This window comes from Halyomorpha halys, unplaced genomic scaffold, assembly GCF_000696795.3.
Source record: "Halyomorpha halys isolate HHAL.00 unplaced genomic scaffold, Hhal_1.1 Scaffold633.1, whole genome shotgun sequence".
Classification (NCBI taxonomy): domain Eukaryota; kingdom Metazoa; phylum Arthropoda; class Insecta; order Hemiptera; family Pentatomidae; genus Halyomorpha; species Halyomorpha halys.
Window position 1 is genome coordinate 474,485 of NW_027112276.1, and position 11,916 is coordinate 486,400.

Below are 11,916 nucleotides of genomic sequence, written 5' to 3' on the forward strand. Positions count from 1 at the left end.
CGATACACCCTGTAGATATTATGCAAGTATTTTGCTGTGGATTGTGGTGACAAGGCCTTCGATTCCCTACTACATAAAAATATTCTTGTTTTGTGAGATTGCATGGGATATCCAGGAGTTTATTATAACTGAGTACCTTCCTTAATAGAAAAGTCAAACACTCCAAAACATTCCCTAAAATGCTCTTTGCTTTTCCTCTACAAATATATGTCTCGTTTCTTGTTCAACAATTTTCGTTTGTTGAGTGTTTTGTTCGAGAGCTTGTTCCAATCTAGAGGGGGAGCTTGTGTTGGTTGTGAAAAGTTAGACGAGATGCCGCCACGTGGCCGGTACTCGAAGGAAAAAATCAATTCATTTGGCGGCCGCAAGGAGGGGAGTGGCTATCGGAGGGGGCTCTATAGTTAATTGGAGTTCCGCTTCGGTGGTTGCCTTATCTCTTCATTCCTGCCGCGCCACTTCCCGCTCTTATCGCCTCTCTTCACTTGCTAAATATTCCCTGCTCTTGTTTCGAGTGGCTCATCTTGACAGCTGGCATATTGAGAAGTATACATAGCTTTTATTATGCCAACTCCAGGGTATAAACAAATATTTTTTTTTACGTTTTTGTTTAAATAAATGAATCATACTTCAAGCATAGATGTACTTTTTAAGTTTTTATATAATACCTATGTTTTTTATGACAATGGGGAGCTTTCCGGGCACAAGTCCACCGTTTTTTAAATTAAAATAAAAAGGTAAAACTATAAATGTATTATATAAATTTTTTTTTTGTTATGTTTAACATTATCTTTAATAGATACATCCATAAGTTGGATTTAAATTAGAATTTTTTTTACTTAAGGAAAGATTTAATACACACTGTTCTAATTGTATTTTAAATTTAAATTAAATCTGTACTACAACCCAAGAAGGGTAAGGAATGCAGTACTTTGTTAGAAAGTACTGTCACTAGACCAACTGTTATGCAAGGAGCTGATTTGGTCAGAAACGCTTGACCGCCAGATTTTTAATTACGGGTACGTACCTTATACGGCTGGGTGGACCAACAGGGTTGGCTCACGGTTACAGTGAAACAGAACATAATCTTCTACACAGCTGGGTATTAGGGGTTTTGGAATTAGTAGCACAGTGTCTTACCAAGGTATATTAAATTATGCTCTGGTAGTTTTGTTTATATTCAAGTTACAACAAAAGGTAATAAAAAAAAAATACAAATAAATCGCAAACTCGTCAACTTTATAACCTTTTTTTACTTAGTTCTCAAATGATTCTAGTTTTCCTACAAATTCCTTTAGGTTATTTTTAAAAAAAAAAAATTTTTTTGTTTTTTGAGAATTAATATTTTTGCGCTTTCTATTAAATTTAAAACGCTATGCATAGAATACAATAAATGTATATGACCATGAATATTTTATATATTTCATAAGATTTTATGAGGCAAACACTCCTTTGAATCAATGACTAAGTTAAATGTAAAAGGTCTCGTGGTCATCTTCTTTTCAGGTCCCTTGGAAGGTTATCAGAAATAGACTAGGATGAAAGGTGGCCCACACGTATTCTTCACGCGTGAGGAGTAGAGAGAGCATGGCTTTTCAAGAAGTTGATTTTTTAACTTTTATAAGATAGGATGCTCCTCAAATATTTTCTCTTCAACTCAAAAAATATATATTTGAATTTTAAGTCGAAGTTAATTTTGAAAAATATAAATGGATTTATTGTAATCTAATGTATCTTAAATGTTGAGGTGTACTTTAAAATGTATGTTGAGAACATAGCTAATCTAGTATCTAATCAGCTCTCAACTGTCTTTCTCATCACGTTTAAACAATCAGTAGTGTTTAATCCCTTTTCGCATTTTTTTAAAAATATTATTCTTTTAAAAATAATTTAATTGTATTATTCGCTAAATCCGCTTAGCCCTACAGAAAGTTTAACAAGCTAAGCGAGAAAGGCGACGGGAGTTGGAGGCATTTAATTAGTACAAATCCCTCGGGAAGAGGGACATGTAAACACCGCCCCCCGACCCATGTTAATTGCCCTAATTAGCGAATTAGTTTGTGGGGGGGATGCTTTTGCGGTCTCTTAGTCTGTACTATCCACACCATCTCCCTTTAATTAAGTCCTCTCCTGTCGAGTAGCGGTGCTAGAAGTGTCGCGCCACAGTACCGAAATGTTCCGAAAATGATTAAAATATCTTACACATTTTAAAAACGTTAAAATATTAACTCTCAAAAACTCTCTTTTAAAACATTAAAACATTTTATTTCCATTGAGTAAAAAAAAAAAAAAATGCTCCATCTTAATATAATATGAAATAAAATTAAAACTGTGTAAAATATAATAAATGTCTTCATCTATAAAATTAATTGTTGATAATTAACTAAAGAAGTTAAATACCTCAGTTTTAGAGATAAAACAACATATGTTGATATCTTGTAAATGTTTGGGCGCCAAAAAAATTGAGCACATTCTATTCTTTTATTTTTTATTTATTTTGTTTGCCTGTATATTGCCTACGAATTAATTTGTCAATAGTCATTCGTAAAGTCTTCATGGCATTAAGATTGTGTTTATATTGTTATGTACTGTTTATAAAATAAATGCGTTATACATTATTCGTAAAAATTCTTTTCTATAGATCATGCTTTTAGGGAATTTTGAAACACTAGACTTAGGATTGCTTATTCTGTAATAAATATTGCCTTCCTCTGTGAATTTAATTGCAGATGAAGCATTTATGAATAACATCATACAGCCATTATCTTTATTCCTTACCAACCTCATATTTAAAACCCATTATATATTTAATTTGTGTCTGTGTCAAATTCTTCAACTAGTACACTCCCTATGTTAAAATTTAAATTTTATTTACTTTGTTCTTTTTTTCTGGAATTTTATGACTGTTAAAATATTTACTAGTTAACATAAAAGAATTTTTTTTTTCATCAGAATTTTTTTTACATATACCTTGCTTACCAGATACCAGATCTTAAAATATTAAACCTGATTTCCGAAATTCAACCCTTCACTGAAAATTAATATTAACCTAAAATAAAGTGAGATTATATAAATGTAGATAAATTGTTTACACTGATAAATAATCATGATAATTTCTATTATTTTATATTTATTTCTAATTAATTAATTCTCTACTCCTACAAACAATTTTCTTTGGCAGGTAATTTTCAAAATCAACTAAAAGAAAAAAAATAATAACTTAAAAAGTCAACGAACTGAGATGAACTGTTATTAAATTGTTGCTGAACTCGGAGATAACGAATTAACATTTTCCCAGAAGTTAGCCTGGGGAGTGTTGACAAACAAAGGGGTCGATCAATTTTAATTACTTTTTTGAGGCTAATAAATTCGGAGTGAAGGGGGGGGGTTAAATTATCTAATTCCTTAATTAGGCCGTTTAGGAGGGGGTCAAGCCCTGTTTACCAGCGCCCTCTGTAGGGGTTGGCTTATATTAATTAAATGAGCTTCCTCCCCCACAGTCTACTTCCTCGGATAACTTTGAATTATAGCACGCTTAAAATGGAACGTGTAATTTGCATATTATACTGGTTATTATTTTATTTATTTTTTTTGTTTGTTGTTATTTTCTGAAGCTTAAAATAATTTGTGTTCTTTATCCAGAGTTTTCGATGTTTGATTTCCCATAATAGATAGATCATCATGAAATTAATTGAATTCTAGAAGAAAAAAATATGCTGTTTCCAGCCCTGATCTTTGCGTTGTGTTTTCTTCGAAAAGTAGAATCGATTGATTTGAATAATAATGGTCTGATTTCTTAAATATTTATCATCTAATGGCGTCAAAGGTACACTGTAGCTTTTAAACATGGAATGAAAATTTTTTGTAAGAACATAAGCAATGGGATACAAAGAATAAATAAAACACTCAGGTACAAGTTGAAATTTATTGGCGCCCAAATCATGTTTAGTTATGATCTTACAGTTCTGAGTTTTAGAAGAAAAGTAATATCTTCTTCCCCCCCCCCCCCCTTAATTTCTACTTTTCTTCAAGGACTCAGCCCTCAAGAAGCCTCAAGAAACTTCAATTATTTTGCTATTTTGCACCTTCCTTGATATTCACCCGGACCATCTTCCTACAGTACAATAAACAGGATTTGGGCGCTGTAAAATAAATTTCAACATGTACTTTTTTGTTTTTTGTTTTATTTATCTGTCTACCCATCTTTATAGAGTGTATTCTTCCCTTATTTTACTATATGAAATTCGCGCCAGTCATTGACAGAAACGCATTGCTTTGTTAAAGGTTTTGGAGTTTTTTTGTTAAAAGATTAGTCGTTGCTTTTTCTATTTAATTGTTCAAGTTGTAGTTATAATATCAATTTTTAGCTTTATTTTATACCGTGTTGTTATAATTCTATTGCTACTAAGTTGAGAAGGAGATATATTGTAGTTGATGAGAGTTGGCCGACTTGAGGTATATAGACCATGCTGCGGCTGAGATGGTGTGATTGAAGCAAATTGTTTCCCTCGAAGAGGAGGCGGCGGTCCAAGTGACATCCCCTAATAAATTGGTCGGGAGGGAACGGGGATATTTTATTCCGAGAGAGGGAGCTGAGAGCGGGAGGTAGGGAGGGAGCCCTAAGGAGTATTGATCCGCAAACCGCTTTATCCCCGACACATGCGGCCCCACTCCCTGTAATCTGATCCCCTCCCCACCGCGCTGCGGTGCCCCCCTCGACATTAATTTTACACCCCCCGACCGACGTCATACTTCACACCCTCCCCGTTCCCAATTACACTCCTCCCTGCGCCCTCCTCACCCTTCTCACTTCCCAGTCTTCAGCCAGTTTGTTATCGTTTTTATGTTTGTCGTCACCTCGGTTGCCCCCTTTCCTTTTCAGATTAATTGCCCTGTCCCCGGGCTTTAGATTTTCCGCCACCTTCTGAAAAGTTTAGGCCAGTTTTTTTTAGATTAATTTTACCCTACTTTATAAATATAGAACTAAATTCCTTTATATTTGAGAATTAACATCATTAATGGAGTAATTCCTTTCTATAAAAAGACCAATTCATTGTTATGCACTTGTCAGGAAAAAAAAAATGGGATGCCCTTAATGACTGAAATATAATTGTTAGATACTTAACCATCAGCTAGCTATACCAGTGCAACCAATAAGGGATCTTAGATTCTTAAGTTCTATTTTTTGATAAATTTTGCTTATAAAATTTGCTGAAAAATATGATATCAGGCCTGGATTGCCCCAATTTTATAAAGCGTGGGCTACAGTAGAGTCTCAGAATAAATATATTATCTACACTAGACTTGAACCTGGACGTGGAAGTTAAGAGTCCCTAACATGACTGTTAATGATATATATTTTTGTGGTTCTTGAGAAATCCTTACAAACCGAACCAAACTTATCTCACTACGCATTTTAGACCACCAGGAATTTGATATACCTAAATTTTGTTATTGACTTTTTTTTACTACCAATAGTTTATTACTAATATTATAGAAAACAGAAACGTTGGTCACATTGTCTATCTCCCTACACCAGGAATATCGAGTTCTCCCACTAATGATCCATGACCTCTTCAAGTCTTCCTGATTGATATCCGTAAAGACACCGATTCGATTTCCTAACCATCGAAGAATTGTTTCCGTTCTGTTACGGCTCTTCTCATGCTCGCGAGGATAACACAATAGACTTTTTTTCGCTTAAACCCTCATATTTTATTTATATATGGGATTTTGAAAGTTATGTTTGTGGGTCACTATTGCTCATATCCTAATAAACACTTCGATGTCAAAGTAGGACACCGTTATTCTTTAATAGGTTTAGTTAGCGAAATATTTTTTTCCTAGACTTATGTTGTAATTTTATTCTTTTAGCTTCTTTTTAACTATCATTAGAGGGCGTTAATAATTTTATCTGCATTACCTTGATCCCTTTGTCTAAATGGTGTCCTGTTTCTGCTTTAGTTCATACTTCTTCTTTTTTATCTGCTTATTTATTTCAGTGAGTTATTGTAACATTATGTTTTGATATTTTTTTTTTAATTTATTGTTAAAAAAAAATTAAATATGTACCACAACAATTCATGAAGGGTCAGGGGTGGAGTATTTTGTTAGGAAGTACTGTTTTAGAAACGGTTGTGCAAGGAGGTGATTTGTTCAGAAACACTCTCAACCGCCAGATTTTTAATTAAAGTTACCACCTACCCTATAAGGCTGACTCACGGCTACAGTGAAACAGAAAGCAATTAACTGCCTCATCTGTATTCGAACCTGGGTCCTTGAAGTAGCCTAGTTCCTTACCACTGAGCCACCCGCTCCCATTAATTTTTTGTTTTGATATATTTGTTAATTTCTCTTCTCTAAGGCCAACCATACCACTTTACTATGTATATGAAAACGTGGATTGAGGATAAAGTTATACTTGAATTTATTTCGACAATATTAAAATTTTATTACATTTCATTATCTATCTTAAATTTTGAGCGCGCTGCACCATTTACTTCCCTAAAAGGAAGAACAGTTTCACGATCCGTTAACCGGAAGAGGGCGTAGCGGATAGAAAATGACTTAGCGAAGGAAGGAGGCACAAAGTTGACGATATAAGAGCTTTTGGAAAAGTGAAAAAGGAAGGAAGAGAAAAGAGATAAAAAGTTGGCGTCGGTACAAGGGAAACCACTCCAGCGAGGCGCGGGCCAATTATAGCCCTATCTGCCCTAAGTAGCCCTAGCAGCCGGCAGGGCTAAGTAGCAGTCTAGCATTCTGGCCTAACTTCCAAATTTTTATCTTCCCCTTGTCTCTTTGCCCCAGGTGAAATGGCCTGATAGTCCAATCTCTTTTGTAGTCTGTATTCGTCTTTGCTCCTTCAAAAGGGAACTCCTATACTCCCGTCTGCTTTGCATTTCTAATTCCCATTGCTCTCACCTCCTTTTATTCGAGTTTTCCTTTGTACGGTATACAACATAATTTTACTCTCTGGTTTTGTGTACTCGGCCTGCATTGATTTATATACTAACTTCACCACCTGGCTCCTAGTTTTATATTTTACTCCGCCAATCAAACTACGAGTAAATTGATTTTTATATTACATATATTTTATTATCTCTGTAGATTTATTAATAATAGCAAAAATTATCCAAATAGTCTCAACTTTCTTTAATGAAACGTAGTTAGACATCCAACGTTTCGGCCGATCAGGCCATCATCAAGGACAGTTTAAAAAAGTAACACCATAATTTATATTTTAATAATTACAAGCTTTTTTTTTTCTTATGGTTCAACTTATGCATTAAGGATCTATGTAGTCCGAGAGGGGGATGGAGAACACGATATACTGGAGTGCCGACCTTTCGGCCTTAAATTTAGGTCTTCATCAGAGCCAAGCAAAACAAGACAAAAAAAAAACTGAGAATGAATACAGATATAGAAAGAAATCCATGGACAAATAGGAAATCTATCAAGTGTTGTTAACCATAAATCTTTTATAATTAAAAAAAAAGAAGCAGATAATCTATATATAATGACAATCTATGATGAAAAATATTCAGAAAGCAACATATCTTTATTAATATTTATTTATTGATATTTAAAAATACAGTAAATAAATATACAACAATAAAGAGATATGTTAGATGATAGACAACAAAGAAGGAAAAATAACAATTTAAAATTCTTTATAATTTCTTCAGAAGACTGATATAAGTGTCCATTAATCTATAAAAGGTAGAAATGACTGTTTCTAGGGAACACCTTAACAGATTTCCTTCGAACATGTACTTTCAGCTTTCCTTAATGAAATTTCCGTTTAATTAACACTCCTCTCCTTTGGATGAATTCAATAGGAACTATTGCTTTCTAAGGATAGAAAAGCGTAAAAAAAACAGCGTAAACCAAAACATTATTAAAGAAAATGCGTGCCTTTAATTTAAAGGAGAATTTTAGTAAAATTCAGAAGTACAAACGGGGAACACAATGAAATAAATTGTGATGTAGTTATGAATATCTCCACCATTAAGTATTTTAAGGTTTATCATAAGTTTAAGAAGGTCTAGTTTATCATCAGATCTAAAGGTCCCCTTTAGAGAGGTTTTACTTCGACCTTTACTAAGGATCACTTAATGAATTTTGTCGAATCATATATGCCTGAAATTTAAACACGATGTGAATCGCATGTAACTATTGTGGTGAGGAATATCGATTTTCTCCTCAAGTACTAGGGGGGAGGGGGGGAGGTACCCTCGAATTAGTACAGGCTCTGCTAAAAGTAGAGTGGCCCATTAGTACCTCTTTATACCGCCGTAGTCAACATCACTCCCGAGCACCCTTCGCCACTCCAGTCTTTTCAGCTCTCGCTTTGAGCACTTTTTTAAAGCACCCTCTTCAGATTTATTAAGGAGCGGGGTACGATAGCTTCAACCCAACAACACCCGAGGTTGGTTGCTTTTATTAATTTTATTTAATGTATTTTTTCTTATTTGAAAAAATATACATATATTCTGGCATTTTTACATATACATATATTCATCTTTTCTTTTCTTCCACCTAGTCATGTGTTAATTTTATACTACACTACTTCTAGACGTATAAAAAAAAAAAGTATTATCTTATTTTAAAATATTATTATTGAAGGAAGTTAGTCCGGGTGGCGATCAAGGTACCAAAATAGTAGAAGAAAACTATTTATTGTTAACCAACGATTTTCTGTTTATATCCATTGTCAGCCCTTTGGGTTCGGAGCCCGTGGTACACCCAGCCTTTTAAAGAGGGTGTCTTTAATCGAGTAAAAATCTTGCGATTACTGACCAAATCACCTCCTTGCACAACAGTTTGTATAGTAACAGTACTTTCTTACATAGTAACCCTAACCTTTCTTGGGTTGTAATAGTACAGATTTATATATATTTTTATTGTTGGCCTGAAGTTGATATACTTTATTCGCACCTCGAGAAACCCTAAATAGGAATATTTGCAGCAACAGAAAAATAAAAATTTATTTTTTTAATTTATCGCCTTCCAGAGTAGTATGTGAAAGTTGATTATTTCTCTTTTTAATTTCCTGTTAGAATTTATTGTTATCAGAATCTAAGCTTTTCATAGTTTTAAATTCTAGAGTAGGTTGAACTAAAAGGATAGAGTAGAGTCGCAGAGGTGGATTTTGCTACTTATTTCAAGGAGTTTCTCAATTTTCCAGAAATGTATTTATTGAATAGAAACAACCTGCGGCGAATTCGGTCCCGTCTAGACAAGTAATAATTAACTAGAAGACTAGAGGAGAAAGAGAACTAATGAGACGGCTCCATTACAATAAGTGAGTTAGGAGCTGAGGAGGACAGTGCTGTGTATTGTGCCCTGGGGCACTTTGTAGCCCCCTTACAGAGTGGCCCTTAATTGGAGCCGAGGGTTTGGCCACTCTCCAACCCTCTAAATGTTTCTAATTGCCTCACTCCCCCCCCCCCTCGCTCTCTGGGGATTAATCCCTAAAATCTGTATAATCACGTTAATTGCCTTTTAATTGTTTCTCTATTGTGACAAATGTTTGTGCGAGGGCTGTTTTGTTAATTAAAACCGTTGGAGGCGCCTCTGATTACCCCCGCGTAGTTGCTTTTTAGTCTTGTTTGTTTATTCGACTCTGGTTCCCCACTTTTTGTCTTGTTTTTTAACAATTTCTTTCCTTTGAACATTTTTTTCGGTGCTTACTTAAGTTAGTATTCAAGCTGTATAACAGACTGTATTATTGCTTATAAAATGAAAAGTTCTTTTGTCTGGTGTAAAAAGTAACTTTTCTATAGATATTAAAGAGCTATACCATTTTTCCTAGTGAGAGGGAAAAAAAAGGAATTTAAAATTTACTACGAAGATGGGCAAGACGAATTAGTTCTTCTGAATTTTTTTTTTTAAATTATGGTAATTCATTGCTGTAGTAATGCCTTATATTGCCTATACAAAACAATGTTTAATCTCTAATATATTTCTATTAAATTATTTTCCCAACTTGATGATAGGAGCGGATATATTTGGAATAATTAAGAAGGAAAAATAATTCGATATTGTTAAGTAATAATAATAATAAAACAAAATTAAATAATATGTACGATATATTTATAAAAAGAAATCACTCAATGGTAGCATTCCAACGACAGTTCTAGAACCATATTCTTTTCATGCTCCTATTTGATTCTTCCAGAATCGATTGGGCCTAAAGTTGAAAATGGGTTTTGAGATTATCAGGATTAGTATTTATTTTGCGTCAATATAAATCAAAATTAAGATTTTACGATAGGTTTTGGATTTTATGAGAATGTGGAACTCATGTCCACGTTTCAGATTTAAAAATATGCTTTTTCGTTTATCTTTGAGGACGTTTAAGATGGTTGCTATACCCGAAATTAAATATTTCGAGACTATCCTCGACTACTGGTTCTTGTTATCCCCAACCCAGTGCAGATCTGCATCCACGTCAGATGTGGTCTTCTACCTTCCGGCAATTCATACAGCAGACTTCCTTGGTTGGAGATCCTCGAGTTTACTATAACTCCATCTACTCCCCTTACTCTTTACGTTTTCTTGGGTCAAAACCAACGTTTAACGTTAATGTTGCTTCAGTCCTGATGATTATCCGGTAGGTAGTAAGCTTGGCTTTAAGGGAGAGATTGGAGCATATGCATGCACCTACTGCCATCTCCCATCCAAGTGCAAAACAACAGCTTATGCTGTTAAAATTGGTAACTTATTAATTAACAGTTTTTTTATAGAAATAAAATGTGATGAGAACATTACGACTTACACCACGTTTGCTTCATATCTTTATCATTCAATCAAATTCCTCAAATTTAATTGAATAATTTACATATTTTTTGTAGTTCGTATTCGTGCATATACTCACAGTTCCGCGAAGGACAATGACATCTTATTGAAGAACTCTTGTTCTATAGAGGACTCGTTGAATAGTAAACAAACATTGAGCCTCAAGAAGTCATAAAATCCCTTAGACATCTCTCTGTGAAGGGAAAGGGTCTTTGTCGTGCTCATTTCAAGGGTCCTAGACAGTACTTGTTTCCCTTTAATCTTTTTTTTTTCTCCCTCTCTTTGCCCTTTCTTCTTTTTTTTCCCTCCCTTTGGATACGAGGAGAGGAGGGCTGTTGGAAAGGGGGAGGGAGAAAGGCCGTTGGTGCGGTGGTAGTTTTGTAAAAGTAAAAGAACCGTTGGTGTGGTTGTTGGTTCAGGTAGAGGTAGCTTATAATGAATTCAGGCCCTGCACAAGAGGGTAGAGGAAATGTGGTCTTCAAGGGCTGTGGTGGGGGGAAGGGCAAAAAAGGGCTGGGAAAGTGGAGGGGGGGGCAATTTGCCCTCCCGGCCCGTCGCAAATTACGGTAGGGGGCGCCCTATTTGGCCAGCCACAATACAAGCTTGGATTTCCGATAGCCCTTGTAAGGCCCTCGGCCACTGAAAAGAAATTTTAAGGGTCTCTGATTCCGTATCTCCCTTCTCTGTCTTTCGCCCTTCCAATTAAAATAATCTCGGTTGTATTCTTTACTTTTTGTTAATTTTATTTTACTGTTTGAAGTCGATCGCCGTTCCGTAAAAATAAATAAATCCACGAGTCAAGATCCATTTGCCAGAGTGCTTGCATATTTATACTTTATTTTATTTTATTATTATTATTATTATTTTTTTTTTTTTTTTTACGCAGTATATTAGTTTTAACCCTAATTATCAAATGCAATTTCTATGGATCAAAAATTAAAAATAAAACTTAATCAATGTTATTTTTTCTTCTTATACGTTTCGGAGATACTATGTCCTTCATTGGCGTAAGGTAGGCCTACCTTCTACGCCATAACCCCTGATGAAGACCTGAAACTCAGGTCGAAACGTTGGTATAAAATAAATAAATTTTTTTTTTTATATTGTTCTTTGCTGACC

The 11,916-nt window shown here is 34.6% G+C and overlaps 1 protein-coding gene across 12 annotated transcripts in view; it reads left to right on the top strand.

The window, feature by feature from the left end:
- Positions 1–11,916, top strand: part of LOC106684956 (transducin-like enhancer protein 4) — a 267,440-nt gene that overhangs the window by 227,984 nt on the left and 27,540 nt on the right. The gene's annotated exons all lie outside the window — the stretch shown is intronic.